The 20512-nt window shown below is 36.6% G+C and overlaps 1 long non-coding RNA gene across 2 annotated transcripts in view; it reads left to right on the plus strand.

The window, feature by feature from the left end:
• The first annotated feature begins 904 nt into the window (after nt 1-904).
• LOC139125843 (uncharacterized) overlaps nt 905-20512 on the plus strand; it is a 38518-nt gene continuing 18910 nt past the window's right edge. The window contains exons 1-3 of one of the 2 annotated variants that reach the window (XR_011550378.1): nt 905-927; nt 12501-12632; nt 13275-13406. This is a non-coding gene — a long non-coding RNA (uncharacterized lncRNA). Of the gene's footprint in view, nt 928-12387; nt 12633-13274; nt 13407-20512 lie in introns of those variants that run through there. The other variant, XR_011550377.1, reaches the window with a different exon arrangement.

The raw sequence follows: 20512 nt of genomic DNA on the forward strand, positions 1-20512 counted from the left end.
GAAAAAAACTAAAGACACAGGTCCTATTAACTGTAATGTGTATTAAGCGGACCCTCAATGCAAACAAAAGATATACAAATACACAGTGTTCAGCTTGTGAATTCAAAGTGTATGTGTGTAGAATGCATTGTTACTGTTTACATTTAATTTTAGTCCGGACTAAAATTTATTTATCAATAACAATGTTCATTATACACATATGAGCTGTGCTGATAAGCTATATAGTGGACATTTCTACATGATTTATACGTTAAACAATAAACTAGTTCAGTAAATACCGGTATACAGAACAAAAATGCTGAAAATCACCAAAAGTTATAGCTACTGTGGCTGTAAATCTGTTTCATGGCTGAAAGGCATTTCTTTTGCCAAAAAAATAGCACTGTGTCTGACCGTTCACCAATGTGCAGTTTTCTGGTACAGAAACAATGTGAGTTATAAGTTGTTTTCCTTGGGATTCTCTGACAAATGTAAGCACCACACTAGCCTTTTTGGAAGAATCTGAATAGAATGATATCATCCAGGGCTCCAATAATGTACAAAGTTTAATAGAGAAGTATTGTTGTGATGAATGCTGTATATTTACCTGAGATATCTCCCCGATATGGATGGGGATAATTACAGTCACCAGAAACTTCATTTGGACAATCTCACATCTGATAGAATTACATGTGTTGTGAATTTGAATAATTCTGTGTATGTTGTAGTCTATTCAGTTTCTGTTTTTCCAACCACGCTAATTCAGCTACCCACTTAGGCCAGTACTTTCTCACTGATTTTGCTTTTTTCTCGGGAAGGCTATTCGCAACCTTCCTGTGCAGGTTGACAGTGTAGACACTGTATTGGATGATGTCTCCTTGTCTGAATCCAGTGTAGTTATCATCCGGTTATTACAATTTGTCATCCGATACTCCGTTCAGAATTAAGGTATGTATAAATGTTTAATTTGATTGTGTTAATTAATGAGTACAATGAAATGAAGGTAAAGTGATATCTTAAAAAAACTCGCATGATTTAGTTAGATCAAAATTTTTTGGAATAACACATGTTTGTTAAAAGGTATAATTTTATGTCATTGTTGTGAATAATAGTAGTGACAACTACAGCGACACATAAATAATATTTCTATCTCACTGGAGTTTCCTCATATAATTAAACAACTAACAGTTATATGTATAAAAACACCATGTAGGGTTTAGGGTTAATTGAATATGTATGTAGGCCTGGTGTGATGTTCAGTACTGTATGGTCACACACATCTTGACTTACACAGCATATAGAGATAATGAGATTTGTGTAGGCCTGGTGTGATGTCCTATGTGGACACACATTTTGACCCCCACATTAAACATGTAGAGATTAAATTAGATTTGCGTAGGCCAGGTGTGATGTCCTATGTGGATACACATCTTGATTACACAGTATACATGTTCAGATAATTAATAATATTGTGTAGGCCAGGTGTGATGTCCAATGTGGACACACATCTTGATTACACAATAAACATGAAAGATAATTAATGTTGTGAAGGTTAAGTGTGATGTCCTGTGTGGCCACACATCTTGACCCTCACATTAAACATGTAGAGATTAAATTAGATTTGTGTAGGCCAGGTGTGATGTCCTATGTGGATACACATCTTGATAACACAGTATACATGTACAGATAATAAATAATATTGTGTAGGCCAGGTGTGACGTCCTATGTTGAAACACATCTTTACTCACATAATAAACATGTATAGATACTTAATATAATGCTGTGTAGGCCAGGTGTGATGTCCTATGTGGACACACATCTTGACTCACACAATTAATAAACATGTAAAAATAGTTAATGTTGTAGGCTAGGTGTGATTTCCTATGTAGACACACATCTTGATTACACAGTTACCATAATTGATGTTGTGTAGGCGTGGTGTGACTTCCTATGTGGACACCCCTTTACTAACATTATAAACATATAGATATAACTACATTTGTGTGTAGGCTTGGTGTGATGTCCTTTGTGGTCACACATTTTGACTCGCACTGTAAACATGTACACATTCCTTTTGTGTTGGCCAGGTGTGATGTCCTATGTGGACACACATCTTGATTCACACAGTAAACATGTATCTAGAAAATTACATTTGTGTAGGCCTGGTGTGTTGTTCTATGTGGATACACACATTTTTACTCACACAATAAACATTTTACAGATGGTCAGATTTGTGTAGGCTTGAGTTGATATCCTATAACCATGACTGCAAATTCAAAATACAGGACAGCTGGAGAGATTGTAGTGTTCATTTAGATAGTTGTGTCAATAAGTGCATATATGAGAGACCATGACTGCATATTCAAAATATGGGATAGTGGAGTGATTGTCGTGTGCATGTGGATAGTCATGTCAATAAGTGTAGATGAGAGACCATGACTGTACATTCAAAATATGGATAGTGGAGTGATTGTTGTGTGCATGTAGATAGTTATGTCGATAAGTGTAGATGAGAGACCATTACTGTACATTCAAAATATGGGATAGTGGAGTGATTGTTGTGTGCAGGTTGATAGTTATGTCTCATAAGTGTAGATGGAGAGACCATTACTGTACATTTAAAAATGGGATAGTGGAGTGATTGTTGTGTGCATGCAGATAGTTATGTCAATAAATGTAGTTGAGAGACCATTACTGTACATTCAAATTATTGGATAGTTTGAGAGATTGTAGTTTTGTCAATAAATGTAGTTTAGGGACCATTACTGTAAATTCAAAATATGGGATAGTGGAGAGATTGTCGTGTGCATGTAGATAGTTATTTCAATAAGTTTAGATGAGAGACAATTACTGTACATTCAAAATATGGGATAGTGGAGTGATTGTTGTGTGCATGTAGATAGTTGTGTCAATAAGTGTAGATGAGAGACCATGACTGTACATTCAAAATATGGGATAGTGGAGAGATTGTAGTGTGTATGTGGATAGTTCTTTCAATAAGTGTAGATGAGAGACCATATCAGCACATGCAAAATATCCGATAGTGGAGTGATTGTAGTGTGCATATAGATAGTTATTTAATAAGTGTAGATGAGAGACCATGACTGTACATTCTAAATATTGGATAGTTAGATTGATTGTTGTGTACATGTAGACAGTTATGTCAATAAGTTTAGATAAGGGACCATGACTGTACATTCAAAATATGAGATAGTTGGATAGATTGTAACGTGCATGTGGATAGTCATGTCAATAAGTGTAGATGAGAGACCATGACTGTATGTTCCAAATATTAGTTAGTTGGATAGATTGTAGCGTGTATATGGATAGTTATGTCAATGAGTGTAGATGAGGGACCATGACTGCACATTCAAACTATGGTATAGTTGGGGTGATTGTCATGAGTATGTGGATAGTTATTGTCAATAAGTGTAGATGAGAGACCATGACTGTACATTCAAAATATGGGATAATGGAGCGATTGTTGTGTACATGTAGATAGTTATGTCAATAAGTGTAGTTGAGAGACCATTACTTGACATTTAAAAATGGGATAGTGAAGTGATTGTTGTGTGCGTAAATATAGTTATGTCAATAAGTGTAGATGAGAGACCATGACTGCACATTCAAAATATTGGATAGTGGGATGATTGTTGTGTCAATAAGTGTAGATGAGAGACCATGACTGTACATTCAAAATATTAGATAGTGGAGTGATTGTTGTGTGCATGTAGATAGTATGTCAATAAGTGTAGATACTGTACATTTAAAATATGGGATAGTGAAGTGATTGTTTAGTGCATGAAGATAGTTGTGTCAATAAGTGTAGTTGAGAGACCATTACTGAACATTCAAAATATGGGATAGTGGAGTGATTGTTGTGAAGATGTAGATAGTTGTGTCAATAAGTGTAGATGAGAGACCATGACTGTACATACAAAATATGGGAACGTTGGAGTGATGTACCGGTAGTGTGTATGTATATAGTTTTGTCAATAATTGTAGATGAGAGACCATGACTGTACATTCAAAATATTAGATAATTGGATAGATTGTAACGTGCATGTGGATAGTCATGTCAATAAGTGTAGATCTACTAGATGAGAGACTGTGACTGTACATTCAAAATATTAGATAGTTGGATAGATTGTAGCCAGTATGTGGATAGTTATGTCAATAAGTGTAGATGAGGGACCATGACTGCACATTCAAACTATGGGGTAGTTGGAGTGATTGTCGTGTGTAGGTGGATAATTATGTCAATAAGTGTAGATGGAGAGACCATGACTGCACATTCAAAATATTGGATTATGGAGTGATTGTTGTATGCATGTAGATAGTTATGTCAATAAGTGTAGATGAGAGACCATTACTGTACATTCAAAATATGGGATAGTGGAGTGATTGTTGTGTAGGTGTAGATAGTTGTGTCAATAAGTGTAGATGAGAGACCATGACTGTACATTCAAAATATGGGATAGTGGAAAGATTGTAGTATGTAGGTGGATAGTTATTTCATAAGTGTAGATGAGTGCATATCAGCACATGCAAAATATCTGATAGTGGAATGATTGTAGTGTGCATGTAGATAGTTATTTAATAAGTGTAGATGAGAGACAATGACTGTACATTCAAAATATGGTATAGTCTGATTGTTGTGTGATGTAGACAGTTATGTCAATAAGTTTAGATAAGGGACCATGACTGTACTTTCAAAATATTAGATAGTTGGATAGATTATAGTGTGTATGTAGATAGTTGTATCAATAAGTGTAGATGAGAGACCATGACTGTAAATTCAAAATATGGGATAGTGGAGTGATTGTCGTGTGCATGTAGATAGTTTATTTAATTAGTGTAGATGAGAAACCATGACTGTTCATTCAAAATATGGGATAGTGGAGTGATTGTTGTGTGCATGTAGACAGTTATGTCAATAAGTGTAGATGAGGGACCATGACTGCACATTCAAAATATTAGATAGTTGGATAGATTATAGTGTGTATGTAGATAGCTATGTCTCATAAGTGTAGATGAGAGACCATGACTGTACATGCAAAATATCTGATAGTGGAATGATTGTTGTGTGCATGTAGATGGTTATGTCAATAAGTGTAGATGAGAGACCATGACTGCACATTCAAAATATTGGATAGTGGAGTGATTGTTGTGTGCATGTAGACAGTTATGTCAATAAGTGTAGATGAGGGACCATGACTGTACATTCAAAATATAAGATAGTTGGATAAATTATAGTGTGTATGTAGATAGTTATATCTCATAAGTGTAGTTGGGAGACCATGACTGCACATTCAAAATATGGGATAGTTGAGTGATTGTTGTGTGCATGTAGACAGTTATTTCAATAAGTTTAGATAAGGGACCATGACTGTACATTCAAAATATTAGATAGTTGGATAGATTGTAACGTGCATGTGGATAGTCCTGTCATAAATGTAGATCTACTAGATGAGAGACCGTGACTGTACATTCAAAATATTCGATAGTTGGATAGATTGTAGCAGTATGTAGATAGTTATGTCAATAAGTGTAGATGAGAGACCATGACTGCACATTCAAACTATGGGATAGTTGGAGTGATTGTGTGTGTAGGTGGATAGTTATGTCAATAAGTGTAGATGAGAGACCATGACTGCACATTCAAACTATTGGATTATGGAGTGATTGTTGGGTGCATGTAGATAGTTATGTCAATAAGTGTAGATGAGAGACCATGACTGTACATTCAAAATATTGGATAGTGGAGTGATTGTTGTGTGCATGTAGATAGTTATGTCAATAAGTGTAGATGAGAGACCATGACTGCACATTTCAAAATATGGGATAGTGGAGTGATTGTCGTGTGCATGTAGATAGTTATGTCAATAAGTGTAGATGAGAGACCATGACTGCACATTCAAAATATGGATAGTGGAGTGATTTTCGTGTGCATGTAGATAGTTATGTCAATAAGTGTAGATGAGAGACCATGACTGTACATCAAAATATTGATAGTGGAATGATTGTAGTGTGCATGTAGATAGTTATTTAATAAGTGTAGATGAGAGACCATGACTGTACATTCAAAATATGGTATAGTTGATTGTTGTGTGATGTAGATAGTTATGTCAATAAGTTTAGATAAGGGACCATGACTGTACTTTAAAATTAGGATAGTTGATAGATTATAGTGTGTATGTAGATAGTTGTATCAATAAGTGTAGATGAGAGACCATGACTGCACATTCAAAATATGGGATAGTGGAGTGATTGTCGTGTGCATGTAGATAGTTATTTAATTAGTGTAGATGAGAGACCTAGACTGTTCATTCAAATATGGGATAGTGGAGTGATTGTTGTGTGCATGTAGATAGTTTATGTCAATAAGTGTAGATGAGGGACCATGACTGCACATTCAAAATATTAGATAGTTGATAGATTTATAGTGTGTATGTAGATAGCTATGTCTCATAAGTGTAGTTGAGAGACCATTACTGCACATTCAAAATATGGGATAGTGGATTGATTGTTAGTGTGCATGTAGATAGTTATGTCAATAAGTGTAGATGAGAGACCATGACTGTACTTCAAAATATGAGATAGTTGGATAGATTGTAGTGTGTATGTAGATAGTTATGTCAATAAGTGTAGGTGAGAGACCATGACTGCACATTCAAAATATAGGATAGTGGAGTGATTGTCGTGTGCATGTAGATAGTTATTTAATAAGTGTAGATGAGAGACCATGACTGTTCATTCAAAATATGGGATAGTGGAGTGATTGTTGGGTGCATGTAGATAGTTATGTCAATAAGTGTAGATGAGGGACCATGACTGTACATTCAAAATATAGATAGTTGGATAATTGTAGTGTGTATGTAGATAGTTATATCTCATAAGTGTAGATGGAGAGACCATGACTGCACATTCAAAATATGGGATAGTGGAGTGATTGTTGTGTGCATGTAGACAGTTATTTCAATAAGTTTAGATAAGGGACCATTACTGTACTTCAAAATATTGGATAGTGGAGTGATTGTTGTGTGCAGTGTAGATAGTTATGTCAATAAGTGTAGATGAGAGACCATGACTGCACATTCAAAATATGGGATAGTGGAGTGATTGTCGTGTGCATGTAGATAGTTATGTCAACAAGTGTAGATGAGAGACCATGACTGCACATTTAAAATATGGGATAGTGGAGTGATTTTCGTGTGCATGTAGATAGTTATGTCAATAAGTGTAGATGAGAGACCATGACTGTACATGCAAAATATCTGATAGTGGAATGATTGTAGTGTGCATGTAGATAGTTATTTAATAAGTGTAGATGAGAGACAATGACTGTACATTCAAAATATGGTATAGTCTGATTTGTTGTGTGATGTAGACAGTTATGTCAATAAGTTTAGATAAGGGACCATGACTGTACTTTCAAAATATTAGATAGTTGGATAGATTATAGTGTGTATGTAGATAGTTGTATCAATAAGTGTAGATGAGAGACCATGACTGTAAATTCAAAATATGGGATAGTGGAGTGATTGTCGTGTGCATGTAGATAGTTATTTAATTAGTGTAGATGAGAAACCATGACTGTTCATTCAAAATATGGGATAGTGGAGTGATTGTTGTGTGCATGTAGACAGTTATGTCAATAAGTGTAGATGAGGGACCATGACTGCACATTCAAAATATTAGATAGTTGGATAGATTATAGTGTGTATGTAGATAGCTATGTCTCATAAGTGTAGTTGAGAGACCATGACTGCACATTCAAAGTATGGGATGGTTGAGTGATTGTAGTGTGCATGTAGATAGTTATGTCATTAAGTGTAGATGAGAGACCATGACTGTACTTTCAAAATATTAGATAGTTGGATAGATTGTAGTGTGTATGTAGATAGTTATGTCAATAAGTGTAGGTGAGAGACCATGACTGTAAATTCAAAATATAGGATAGTGGAGTGATTGTCGTGTGCATGTAGATAGTTATTTAATAAGTGTAGATGAGAGACCATGACTGTTCATTCAAAATATGGGATAGTGGAGTGATTGTTGGGTGCATGTAGACAGTTATGTCAATAAGTGTAGATGAGGGACCATGACTGTACATTCAAAATATAAGATAGTTGGATAAATTATAGTGTGTATGTAGATAGTTATATCTCATAAGTGTAGTTGGGAGACCATGACTGCACATTCAAAATATGGGATAGTGGAGTGATTGTTGTGTGCATGTAGACAGTTATTTCAATAAGTTTAGATAAGGGACCATGACTGTACATTCAAAATATTAGATAGTTGGATAGATTGTAACGTGCATGTGGATAGTCCTGTCAATAAATGTAGATCTACTAGATGAGAGACCGTGACTGTACATTCAAAATATTCGATAGTTGGATAGATTGTAGCCAGTATGTGGATAGTTATGTCAATAAGTGTAGATGAGGGACCATGACTGCACATTCTAACTATGGGATAGTTGGAGTGATTGTCGTGTGTAGGTGGATAATTATGTCAATAAGTGTAGATGGAGAGACCATGACTGCACATTCAAACTATTGGATTATGGAGTGATTGTTGGGTGCATGTAGATAGTTATGTCAATAAGTGTAGATGAGAGACCATGACTGCACATTCAAAATATTGGATAGTGGAGTGATTGTTGTGTGCATGTAGATGGTTATGTCAATAAGTGTAGATGAGAGACCATGACTGCACATTCAAAATATTGGATAGTGGAGTGATTGTTGTGTGCATGTAGACAGTTATGTCAATAAGTGTAGATGAGGGACCATGACTGTACATTCAAAATATAAGATAGTTGGATAAATTATAGTGTGTATGTAGATAGTTATATCTCATAAGTGTAGTTGGGAGACCATGACTGCACATTCAAAATATGGGATAGTTGAGTGATTGTTGTGTGCATGTAGACAGTTATTTCAATAAGTTTAGATAAGGGACCATGACTGTACATTCAAAATATTAGATAGTTGGATAGATTGTAACGTGCATGTGGATAGTCCTGTCAATAAATGTAGATCTACTAGATGAGAGACCGTGACTGTACATTCAAAATATTCGATAGTTGGATAGATTGTAGCCAGTATGTGGATAGTTATGTCAATAAGTGTAGATGAGGGACCATGACTGCACATTCTAACTATGGGATAGTTGGAGTGATTGTCGTGTGTAGGTGGATAATTATGTCAATAAGTGTAGATGGAGAGACCATGACTGCACATTCAAACTATTGGATTATGGAGTGATTGTTGGGTGCATGTAGATAGTTATGTCAATAAGTGTAGATGAGAGACCATGACTGCACATTCAAAATATTGGATAGTGGAGTGATTGTTGTGTGCATGTAGATAGTTATGTCAATAAGTGTAGATGAGAGACCATGACTGCACATTCAAAATATGGGATAGTGGAGTGATTGTCGTGTGCATGTAGATAGTTATGTCAACAAGTGTAGATGAGAGACCATGACTGCACATTTAAAATATGGGATAGTGGAGTGATTGTCGTGTGCATGTAGATAGTTATGTCAATAAGTGTAGATGAGAGACCATGACTGTACATTCAAAATATGGGATAGTGGAGTGATTGTTGTGTGCATGTAGATAGTTAGGTCAATAAGTGTAGATGAGAGACCATGACTGTACATTCAAAATATGGGATAGCCGAGTGATTGTTGTGTGCATGTAGACAGTTATTTCAATAAGTTTAGATAAGGGACCATGACTGTACATTCAAAATATTAGATAGTTGGATAGATTGTAACGTGCATGTGGATAGTCCTGTCAATAAATGTAGATCTACTAGATGAGAGACCGTGACTGTACATTCAAAATATTCGATAGTTGGATAGATTGTAGCCAGTATGTGGATAGTTATGTCAATAAGTGTAGATGAGGGACCATGACTGCACATTCTAACTATGGGATAGTTGGAGTGATTGTCGTGTGTAGGTGGATAATTATGTCAATAAGTGTAGATGGAGAGACCATGACTGCACATTCAAACTATTGGATTATGGAGTGATTGTTGGGTGCATGTAGATAGTTATGTCAATAAGTGTAGATGAGAGACCATGACTGCACATTCAAAATATTGGATAGTGGAGTGATTGTTGTGTGCATGTAGATAGTTATGTCAATAAGTGTAGATGAGAGACCATGACTGTACATTCAAAATATGGGATAGCCGAGTGATTGTTGTGTGCATGTAGACAGTTATTTCAATAAGTTTAGATAAGGGACCATGACTGTACATTCAAAATATTAGATAGTTGGATAGATTGTAACGTGCATGTGGATAGTCATGTCAATAAGTGTAGATCTACTAGATGAGAGACCGTGACTGTACATTCAAAATATTAGATAGTTGGATAGATTGTAGCCAGTATGTTGATAGTTATGTCAATAAGTGTAGATGAGGGACCATGACTGCACATTCTAACTATGGGATAGTCGGAGTGATTGTCGTGTGTAGGTGGATAATTATGTCAATAAGTGTAGATGGAGAGACCATGACTGCACATTCAAAATATTGGATTATGGAGTGATTGTTGTGTGCATGTAGATAGTTATGTCAATAAGTGTAGATGAGAGACCATGACTGCACATTTAAATATTGGATAGTGGAGTGATTGTTGTGTGCATGTAGATAGTTATGTCAATAAGTGTAGTTGAGAGACCATTACTGTACATTCAAAATATGGGATAGTGGAGTGATTGTTGTGTAGATGTAGATAGTTGTGTCAATAAGTGTAGATGAGAGACCATGACTGTACATACAAAATATGGGAACGTTGGAGTGATGTACCGGTAGTTTGTATGTATATAGTTTTGTCAATAATTGTAGATGAGAGACCATGACTGTACATTCAAAATATGGGATAGTGGAGAGATTGTAGCGTGTATGTCGATAGTTATTTCAATAAGTGTAGATGAGTCCATATCAGCACATGCAAAATATCTGATTGTGGAATGATTGTAGTGTGCATGTAGATAGTTATTTAATAAGTGTAGATGAGAGACAATGACTGTACATTCAAATATGGGATAGTCTGATTGTTGTGTGATGTAGACAGTTATGTCAATAAGTTTATATAAGGGACCATGACTGTACTTTCAAAATATTAGATAGTTGGATAGATTGTAGTGTGTATGTAGATAGTTATGTCAATAAGTGTAGATGAGAGACCATGACTGTAAATTCAAAATATGGGATAGTGGAGTGATTGTCGTGTGCATGTAGATAGTTATTTAATAAGTGTAGATGAGAGACCATGACTGTTCATTCAAAATATGGGATAGTGGAGTGATTGTTGTGTGCATGTAGACAGTTATGTCAATAAGTGTAGATGAGGGACCATGACTGTACATTCACAATATTAGATAGCTATTAGATAGTTGGTTAGATTGTAGTGTGTATGTAGATAGTTATGTCTCATAAGTGTAGTTGAGAGACCATGACTGCACATTCAAAATATGGGATGGTGGAGTGATTGTAGTGTGCATGTAGATAGTTATGTCAATAAGTGTAGATGAGAGACCATGACTGTACATTCAAAATATTGGATAGTTAGATTGATTGTAGTGTGCATGTAGATACTTTTCAATAAGTGTAGATGAGAGACCATGACTGTACATTCAAAATATGGGATAGTGGAGTGATTGTCGTGTGCATGTAGATACATGTAGTTATGTCAATAAGTTTAGATGAGGGACCATGACTGTACATTCAAAATATCAGATAGTTGGATGGATTGTAGAGTGTATGTGGATAGTTAAATCAATGTGTAGATGAGAGACCATGACTGCACATTCAAAATATTAGATATTTGGATAGATTGTAGTGTGCATGTAGATAGTTATTTCAATAAGTATAGATGAGAGACCATAACTGCACATTCAAAATATGGGATAGTGGAGTGATTGTAGTGTGCATGTAGATCTATAGTTATGTCAATAAGTGTAGATAAGAGACCATGACTGTACATTCAAAGTACAGGATAGTTGGAGTGATTGTAGTACAGTATTTGCTTTACTCATGCAGTGATTTATTTTGTTTTATCAACATTATCGGTTAAGTGAGACTTGATTTTTTAGATAGGTATTGTTCCATTCATCAGGCAAAAAGTCAGAGCCATTTGTTCATGCATAAATTGGCAAGTTACACTGTTTATCAGTTGCTCATCTTAGGCCCCAAGCCAAAAGTACCATTCATTTAAACTTGCTATATAGGTATCTAAAGATAATGTCAGTCCAATAAGAGGAAATGTTGTTGAAATTTGGATAATTGTAATTTTTGCTCAATTTTCCCTGTTTTTTTGGTAAAAAAGCCTTTTTTCTCTGAAACCGCAAGTCCAAATTCCAATTCATTTGAAATGTGGTATCACAGTTCATAGGGGTGATCTCAGTCTGATTTGTCAAAATTGTTGTGAAATTTACAGCTACCCACTTAGGCCAGTACATTCTCACTGATTTTGCTTTGTTCTCGGGAAGGCTATTCGCAAGCTTTCCAGTGCAGGTTGACAGTGTAGATACTGTATTGGATGATGTCTCCTTGTCTGAATCCAGTGTAGTTATCATCCGGTTATTACAATTTGTCATCCCAATACTCCGTTCAGAATTAAGGTATGTATAAATGTTTAATTTGATTGTTTAATTAATGAGTACAATGAAATGAAGGTAAAGTGATATCTTTCAAAAAATCACATGATTTTGTTAGATCAAAATTTTTTGGAATAACACATGTTTGTTAAAAGGTATAATTTTATGTCATTGTTGTGTATTAATAGTAGTGACAACTACAGCGACACATAAATAATATTTCTATCTCACTGGAGTTTCATCATGTAATTAAACAACTAACAGTTATGTGTATAAAAACACTATGTAGGGTTAATGAAATGTGTATATGTAGGCCTGGTGTGATGTTCAGTACTGTATGGTCACACTGTTTATCAGTTGCTCATCTCAGGCCAAAAGTCCCATTCATTTAAAACTTGCTATGGAGGTATCTAAAGATAATGTCAGTCTGATAAGAGGAAATATTGTTGAAATTTGGATAATTGTAATTTTTGCTCAATTTTCCCTGTTTTTTGGTAAAAAAGCCTTTTTTTCTCTGAAACGGCAAGTCCAATTCCAATTCATTTGAAATGTGGTATCACAGTTCATAGGGGTGATCTCAGTCTGATTTGTCAAAATTGTTGTGAAATTTACAGCTACCCACTTAGGCCAGTACATTCTCACTGATTTTGCTTTTTACTCGGGAAGGCTATTCGCAACCTTTCCTGTGCAGGTTGACAGTGTAGATACTGTATTGGATGATGTCTCCTTGTCTGAATCCAGTGTAGTTATCATCCGGTTATTACAATTTGTCATCCCAATACTCCGTTCAGAATTAAGGTATGTATAAATGTTTAATTTGATTGTGTTAATTAATGAGTACAATGAAATGAAGGTAAAGTGATATCTTTCAAAAACTCGCATGATTTTGTTAGATCAAAATTTTTTGGAATAACACATGTTTGTTAAAGGTATAATTTTATGTCATTGTTGTGTATAAATAGTAGTGACAACTACAGCGACACATAAACAGTGTCCGCGCTACCGCCGCTCGCCAGACGGCAAAATGGCGAATTGATTCACTTCATTGGCGACTCAGACGGTCAGAACAATCGCCAGACTGGCGACTCAAAATTTGTACGTTCGGTCACTTTGTTCTACGATGTTCTGTTGCATTGCGGTGTTTTGTTTTACTTCTTGGGAAGTCTTCCGCCATAGTACTATCGTACTCATCTAAGTATAAGCCCTGCCACTGTTTTCAGAGTATAATGGGTCGTACAAGTTGGTAAAATTACTTTTCAGATAAAAGAAGCTAATGGGACATCGAAGTTCCCGTGATAGTATCGTGAGCAAAATGGCACGTATACCCAATACATGTACTTGTGCCCCTCCGAAATGTCCCCGTTACCTAAATAGAATAGTCCCACTCTAGTTACGTCCGCCATTGTTCACGTTCACGCTGTCCTGTTTTCCCGGGAGGTTGTCATAGTCCAAGTCTAAACATGCAATTTCAGTTGTTTTCAGCGATCATCCTTTCATCTGTGAAGAGCGGTTTTACCGGTGACCATTACAATTTTCACTGCTATGCTGTTGTTTTAACAAGACACGGACCGTTTGATCTTGGAAAGTAGAGTTGCTTTTACGTGCAGCCAATGCACATGCCAGTTCACGGGTTCACACCATGCTCTTGAACGTGAATGGCAGCACACATGATGTCTTTGTTTCACGTTTATATTTTATCTCAAGGTATGATTCAAGCTGAAATGTCACCAAAATGTCACTTCTATATCGAGGGATTGTGCAAACCAGTTTGATTTAAAACAGCTTTGTAAAACACTGTTTACTTAGCTTGGAAATTGTTAGTTACTGAGTTTTGCTGTCTTTTGGCCATGCACGGTCAGTGTGATCATGGCATGCCATGCCACGTTCATAAGATCTTGAGGATGTTTACTCTTTTCTGTATTTTTTTGTACTTCACAATTTCTTTGGTTGACGTTTGAAAGTTCACAAGTGGTGTTCAATAGTCATGCATGAGTTTTGATACGAAGCATTCTTTTTATTGAACTATTAAAGCAGCACTGAGGATACATATGATGATGAGAAAGTGGCAGACCTGAAATATTTGGTTATCATTACTCTTGAGTATTTAATGATATCACCTTTGACCCTTCGAGATGAATGTGTGTGACCCTTGACCTCACCTCTCAAAAGAAAAATCTGGCTACTTGTGTTCACACTGTATTAGCCAAAAAGGCTAATCAGCTTGAGTAGCCAGAGCAAACCCTGTATATAGTATTTCTATCTCACTGGAGTTTCATCATGTAATTAAACAACTAACAGTTATGTGTATAAAACACCATGTAGGGTTAATTAAATGTGTATATGTAGGCCCTGGTGTGATGTTCAGTACTGTATGGTCACACTGTTTATCAGTTGCTCATCTCAGGCCCCAAGCCAAAAGTCTTATTCATTTAAAACTTGCTATGGAGGTATCTAAAGATAATGTCAGTCAGATAAGAGGAAATGTTGTTGAAATTTGTATAATTGTAATTTTTGCTCAATTTTCCCTGTTTTTTGGTAAAAAAGCCTTTTTTCTCTGAAACCGCAAGTCCAAATTCCAATTCATTTGAAATGTGGTATCACAGTTCATAGGGGTGATCTCAGTCTGATTTGTCACATTGTTGTGAAATTTACATAATTGTGTTTTTGAGGCAATTTTTTGCCACTTTTGGTCAAAAATTGTTTTCCCTTAAACCACAAGTCCAGTTCATTTGAAGCTAGGTATAGAGGTTCCCAGGTGTGATATCAGTCAGATTGCCTGAAATTATGGTGAAATGGTTTTTTTTTTTTTCTTGATTTTGGTAAAAAGTCTTTTTCTCTGAAAGTGCAAGTCCAATTCATTTAAAACTTGGTAATGTGGACCTAGGTGGTGATCTCAGTAGGATTTGTCAAAATTGTAGTGAAATTTATATAAATTATAAAGTTACACAATAACATAATGGCAAATGTACATAATTTTCATGAATTTTCATTCAAGATCTTGTTTGCTATTCGCATCTTACATTTCTAATTCATAACACTCGTGAAAAAATGTTCAAAACAAATGTGGGAACAGTGTCCATGACGCTATTTTTTAAAAATACACTTTAAAATTACTCTAAAGCTTCAGCTTTCGATGCAAAAAATTTCACCAGCAAGTTGAAAGATTGTGTTCTATCTGAACTCGCGGCTTGCAGCATTTGCCCTTGTTATCTGAACACCAAAGTTAGTAATTACTTAGCAACTTGGCAGAGCATTCAGCTTTATACCAAGACATTTGCCAAAACAAAGTCTAGTGTGTGGGTGTGGGAAGTCTGATACAACTCAGTAGGCAGCCCCTCTGAGTAAACTGATCTATTTATGTTGGTCAAACCATTTTTGACTGGCAATATTACAAATGTAAATGGAAGAATTTTTGAAGGGGGAAGTAAATACTGTGAGTAAAACAATAATTTGTGGTTACTTTGAGAATACATCATCCAATGCTCAACTGTGTTTGGACTGTGTAAGTGGTAAATGGTTTATAGCAACAGCCGCTTATCAGTTGACTCAGTAGGGCTACCTGCTGAGTTGTCTAAAACTCTGAAGCAGTAAAAAACAGACTTTGGTTTAGGGAACTCTGCTGCATATTGCTAAGTGCTCAGCCAAGTTTCAGGGTATTTTGGTGTTCAGATTCAACTGTAACAATTTAAAATTCAAAAGCTACCTAATCTCTGCTAACATTGTAGCACTTTTGACTTGGTTTCTAGTGAGGATTATCGGGATTTTGAACAGCTAATACCTTTCATATAATACCTTTTTTGTTGATGAGAGCATCACACTGCATGCCCTTGGCGGTATATTTTTTTCTGTACGTAGCATAAACCAGTTTCTTGTTCTGCTCCCTGAAGCAGACTTGAAGGCATATTAGTCTTCAAGCCCAAGCAATGCCAACTTTTTGCTATTTTCTCAGTATTTTTCTTACATGTCTCAACTCCATTTTCTTGTTCTACTATTGATACCTTACAAAAGCTTCAATCATAAGTTTCTAAGAAAGCCTGTACATGAGTAATGGCCACTATTATTATTGACAAATGAATTTTAGTCTATAGACTTTAATTCATTTTAGATCTTGTAATGTCATGCGTCCGTCCGTTCACACAGATATCTCAGACATGCCATGGTCAATTTCTTTCAAACTTTGCACAAGGATATTACCCTACCCCATACAGATGCACGTCATTAATTTGTTTCACAATGGAATTAAATTTGGCCGTGTTAGAGGACTCTTTAGTTTTACTCTCCATAGACTTCCATTTATCAGACAGTTCTCCGTAGACTCCTTGTATAAGAGGCACAAAAATAGAAATTACTTTTCTCATCGTATTCATATTGGAAAAATGATGCAGTGACACAGTTTATTACCTCAATTTTTAGAGCAAATAAGGCTAGAGTGCTAATTTTTGGTACACATTGCGAAGCATGGTGTCAAAACATTTCGCCACCATGTCAACTGAGGTCAAAGGTCATTGGCCTTAAATATCACACAAATGTGAATTAGCAGATAACTTAAAGGGCCAGATAGTTCATATTTGGTAGGTTACAGCACCTAATGGTTAACTATCTCATACCTTATTAAAGGGACATTATTTGCATCTTTGACCTCATATTGTTGGCAAACAAGCAGTAGCCGACACAGACAACTTCCATCCCATTTGCGTACACCTTTAAAAAAACCCTTGGGTCTGAGGTTTATGGAGGTTACTGTTAACCTCAGAGTTGGCAGGTTGACCTGCGATCAGTAACCACACTGCAAACTGCTATCTGGGCCACTGTAAGCATCCGCGTGTAAAAAAAATAAACCACACGAAGTGAAAGTCAAAAGTGCAGTATTGCAGTTTCGGGATTCCCTATTACTAATCCAGTTTGCTCAGTTACATTTTGACGGTCAGTTTTTGATGGAGATCTTGACGGCCAATCCTGCTCTTAGATACACCATTCTTTACTGCTACAGAGCACATTTTAGAATGGGCATTTCAAATGCCTACCAGTACCAGCTGACAACGACAAGGTCTATAATTGCGGATCTTTTTCATCTCGTTTGTTCCTCCATATGCATATGTAGACTTGCCCAAAGCCTTTGTGCATAGAAATGTGAAAACAGAGTAAAATGACGGGATATTTAACTTCAGTAGACAGTCATGTTATTGTCGAGGTGATTGCGAAATTGAGCAATGTACCGGTACTTTGGCGACTGACACTTACATTATGTACCGGTACATTGTTGGGTGAAAGCTAACTCTGCGTGGCAGGGCTGTGCCAAACCGCTGGCAGCACCTCGGTTGCGGCGTGCAGTTTTCTCCACCAAAAACAACCCATTTTAATCCAAACTTGCATTGAGTTTTTGTTTTCAAGCACACCCACCTCGCCTGGGTGCACGATTAGCCCTGCGTACAGGTCTGTGTGTTCCCAGCGTTATAGGGCGTGGAGGCCGTACGGAGGGCTTTACTCATGTAGGTACATGATGTGCTCAGCTGCGCTTCTTACGTAAAGTCCACTTTTGGGAGTGGGTCGGAGGCACAGAGGCCGTAAGCGAATGGGTCTAGGCAACTGTAACTGTGATGTACTCACTTTTGGTTCGAAATGCGATTCAACTGATACAAATAATTACACGATGCACAGAGAATAACAACTTTCAACAGATCTTGTGTGTCGAGAGGTGACTCCAATCGCGAGCAGTATCAATGACAGTACTCGCCCGGCGCGGTGTCACAATGTCACCGATGCTACACACCGTGCAGTGTTCAGTCCGAGTGTGATGTTTCCAGGTTCAACAAGTGATCATGTCGTGTTTGTAAAACGAACCAACGTATTGACAAGAAAATGTCCTAAAAATCTTAAAAATTGACGAAGTTTTGCTAATGATCAAATGCACAGGAAATGCATTACATTGTACCTGTTTCACTATTACCACAGCAATCTGACATCGATCGTTTTAGTTTTACCATTGAACCAATTGCGTCTATGGTTTCATTTGTTCCACAGTCCGTGTCATCGATACTAAAATGAAACTTAAAGCAAATGCCCTGCTTAGTTTCACTATTTGACAGTAGTTTGTGATACGTGCATTTGTTTTATGCACCGTGTGCTCCTCGATATCCATTGTGCTGAAGTTAGTATGTAGGTCACAGGCCTTTTATGTTCCAGCTGTACTTTGATGGTTGACGTATGCGTAGTAATATTGGTTATGTGCAGGGGTTCAATCATGGCGGTTGGTTCAAATCGTGCTGACACCCTTACCAACATTGAACCTTGCCGTAAAGAGCAAGAATGTGGTTTTACATATCCTTGAAGCCATCCATAGTCACAATTTAGGTCTTCCATTGATTTGACAGTTGATTTCAGTCATCGAAAAATGAAAAAAAAGTCAAAAGATACAAATAATGTCCCTTTAATTATTATGCATATATCTAATTCTAGGCTAACCAATAAGGCTACAGTGCTTATTTTTGGTACACAGTGCGAAGCACGGGATCAAACCATTTCGCCGACATGTCAACTGGGGTCAAAGGTCAATGACCCTAAATATCACAAAAATGCGAATTACTAGGTAACTTAAAGATATACTGTCACCTGTTCCAATTGTGCAATAGTTACTATGCAAAGAGAAAATCTAACCCAACCACAGAGTTTAAGCGGGTGGCCACTTTTTAAAAACAGCGCCCTCACATGGGCATTTTGAATACCAAGGAATGCCCTGACCATACATGGGGATATTTAGATTACAGGTGGTTGTATACCTTTAAAGGGCTAGATGGTTAATATTTCATAGGTTACAGCACCTATTGCAAATTAACATATACCTCATAGATTATGTACATACCTAATTCTAGGCTAACCAATAAGGCTAGTGCACTAATTTTTGGTGCACATGCAGACACTCTCGAATCTGGGTCCGAAATTTGCATATTTCTAAACTATGCAAATAATATGTTAATGAGGTTTGGTCATCCGCAGGTACAATCCAAGCATTAGGGGAACGCTCCATTAACTTAGAAGTACCCGACTAACCCGAGCTTGTTATCAGAGGATTAATCTCTATGTCAACATATGCGAACAGATTACCTTTTAGTGTAAACAAAACATTAGCACTGCCTGAACTACTTTTAGCATGGCCAATGCCAGTCGGCGCCTGACTTGATGATGGCTCCCTTGTCCGGCATTCTGGATTTCCGACCAGCGTTAAAAGTGCCGTCTAGCACTTGCTGTTACTTTGAGGTCATCATTTAGTTCATAAAATTGCATGAAGAGTTTACAAAAACAATGGTACTATAGAATCCCTTTCAATAAAAATGCTGTTAATTAATGTACGCTGATTTTGCATATAGAAAGCTATTTTAGCTGGTTGAGGGTACGTTCACAAAGATCATTGCCCTTTGAGCTAAAGTTTTCCTGTCGCACAATATCTCTGTACGATCGAAAGGAGACAACTGAAGATTTTTTGCTTTGTATGAATGTTTATTACCCTATAAAAGAAAGTACGGTAGCGAAAATCAGCACAACAAAACAGGACTTTTACTAAAACGTACTCTTTCAATTTCAGTTCAGACTCAATGAGTGGTATTGCGGAAAGGTGCATGCAATGCAATGAAAGTCACGAGCAAACTTTGGTGTCAACGGATCCAGTCTTTGAATTATCAATGAACACTCACTTATTTTTCTGGTCAAAGAGCCAAAGGCTACTTGTCCATCGCAACAAGCCCCTCTGTTTGCAGCGTGTTCACTTTTAGCCAGATGCCGGCCCAAATTGACCGGCTACTTCCGTATTTTGGCCAGCTACTTTTCAGCGATGTTTCGCTCTCTAGCCCCGAAATTCTGGTTTTGATGATAATATTTTGATATTTTTGTTGTCTTGCAAGCCGGAGATA

This window comes from Ptychodera flava (assembly GCF_041260155.1).
Source record: "Ptychodera flava strain L36383 chromosome 3 unlocalized genomic scaffold, AS_Pfla_20210202 Scaffold_26__1_contigs__length_13983176_pilon, whole genome shotgun sequence".
Lineage (NCBI taxonomy): Eukaryota > Metazoa > Hemichordata > Enteropneusta > Ptychoderidae > Ptychodera > Ptychodera flava.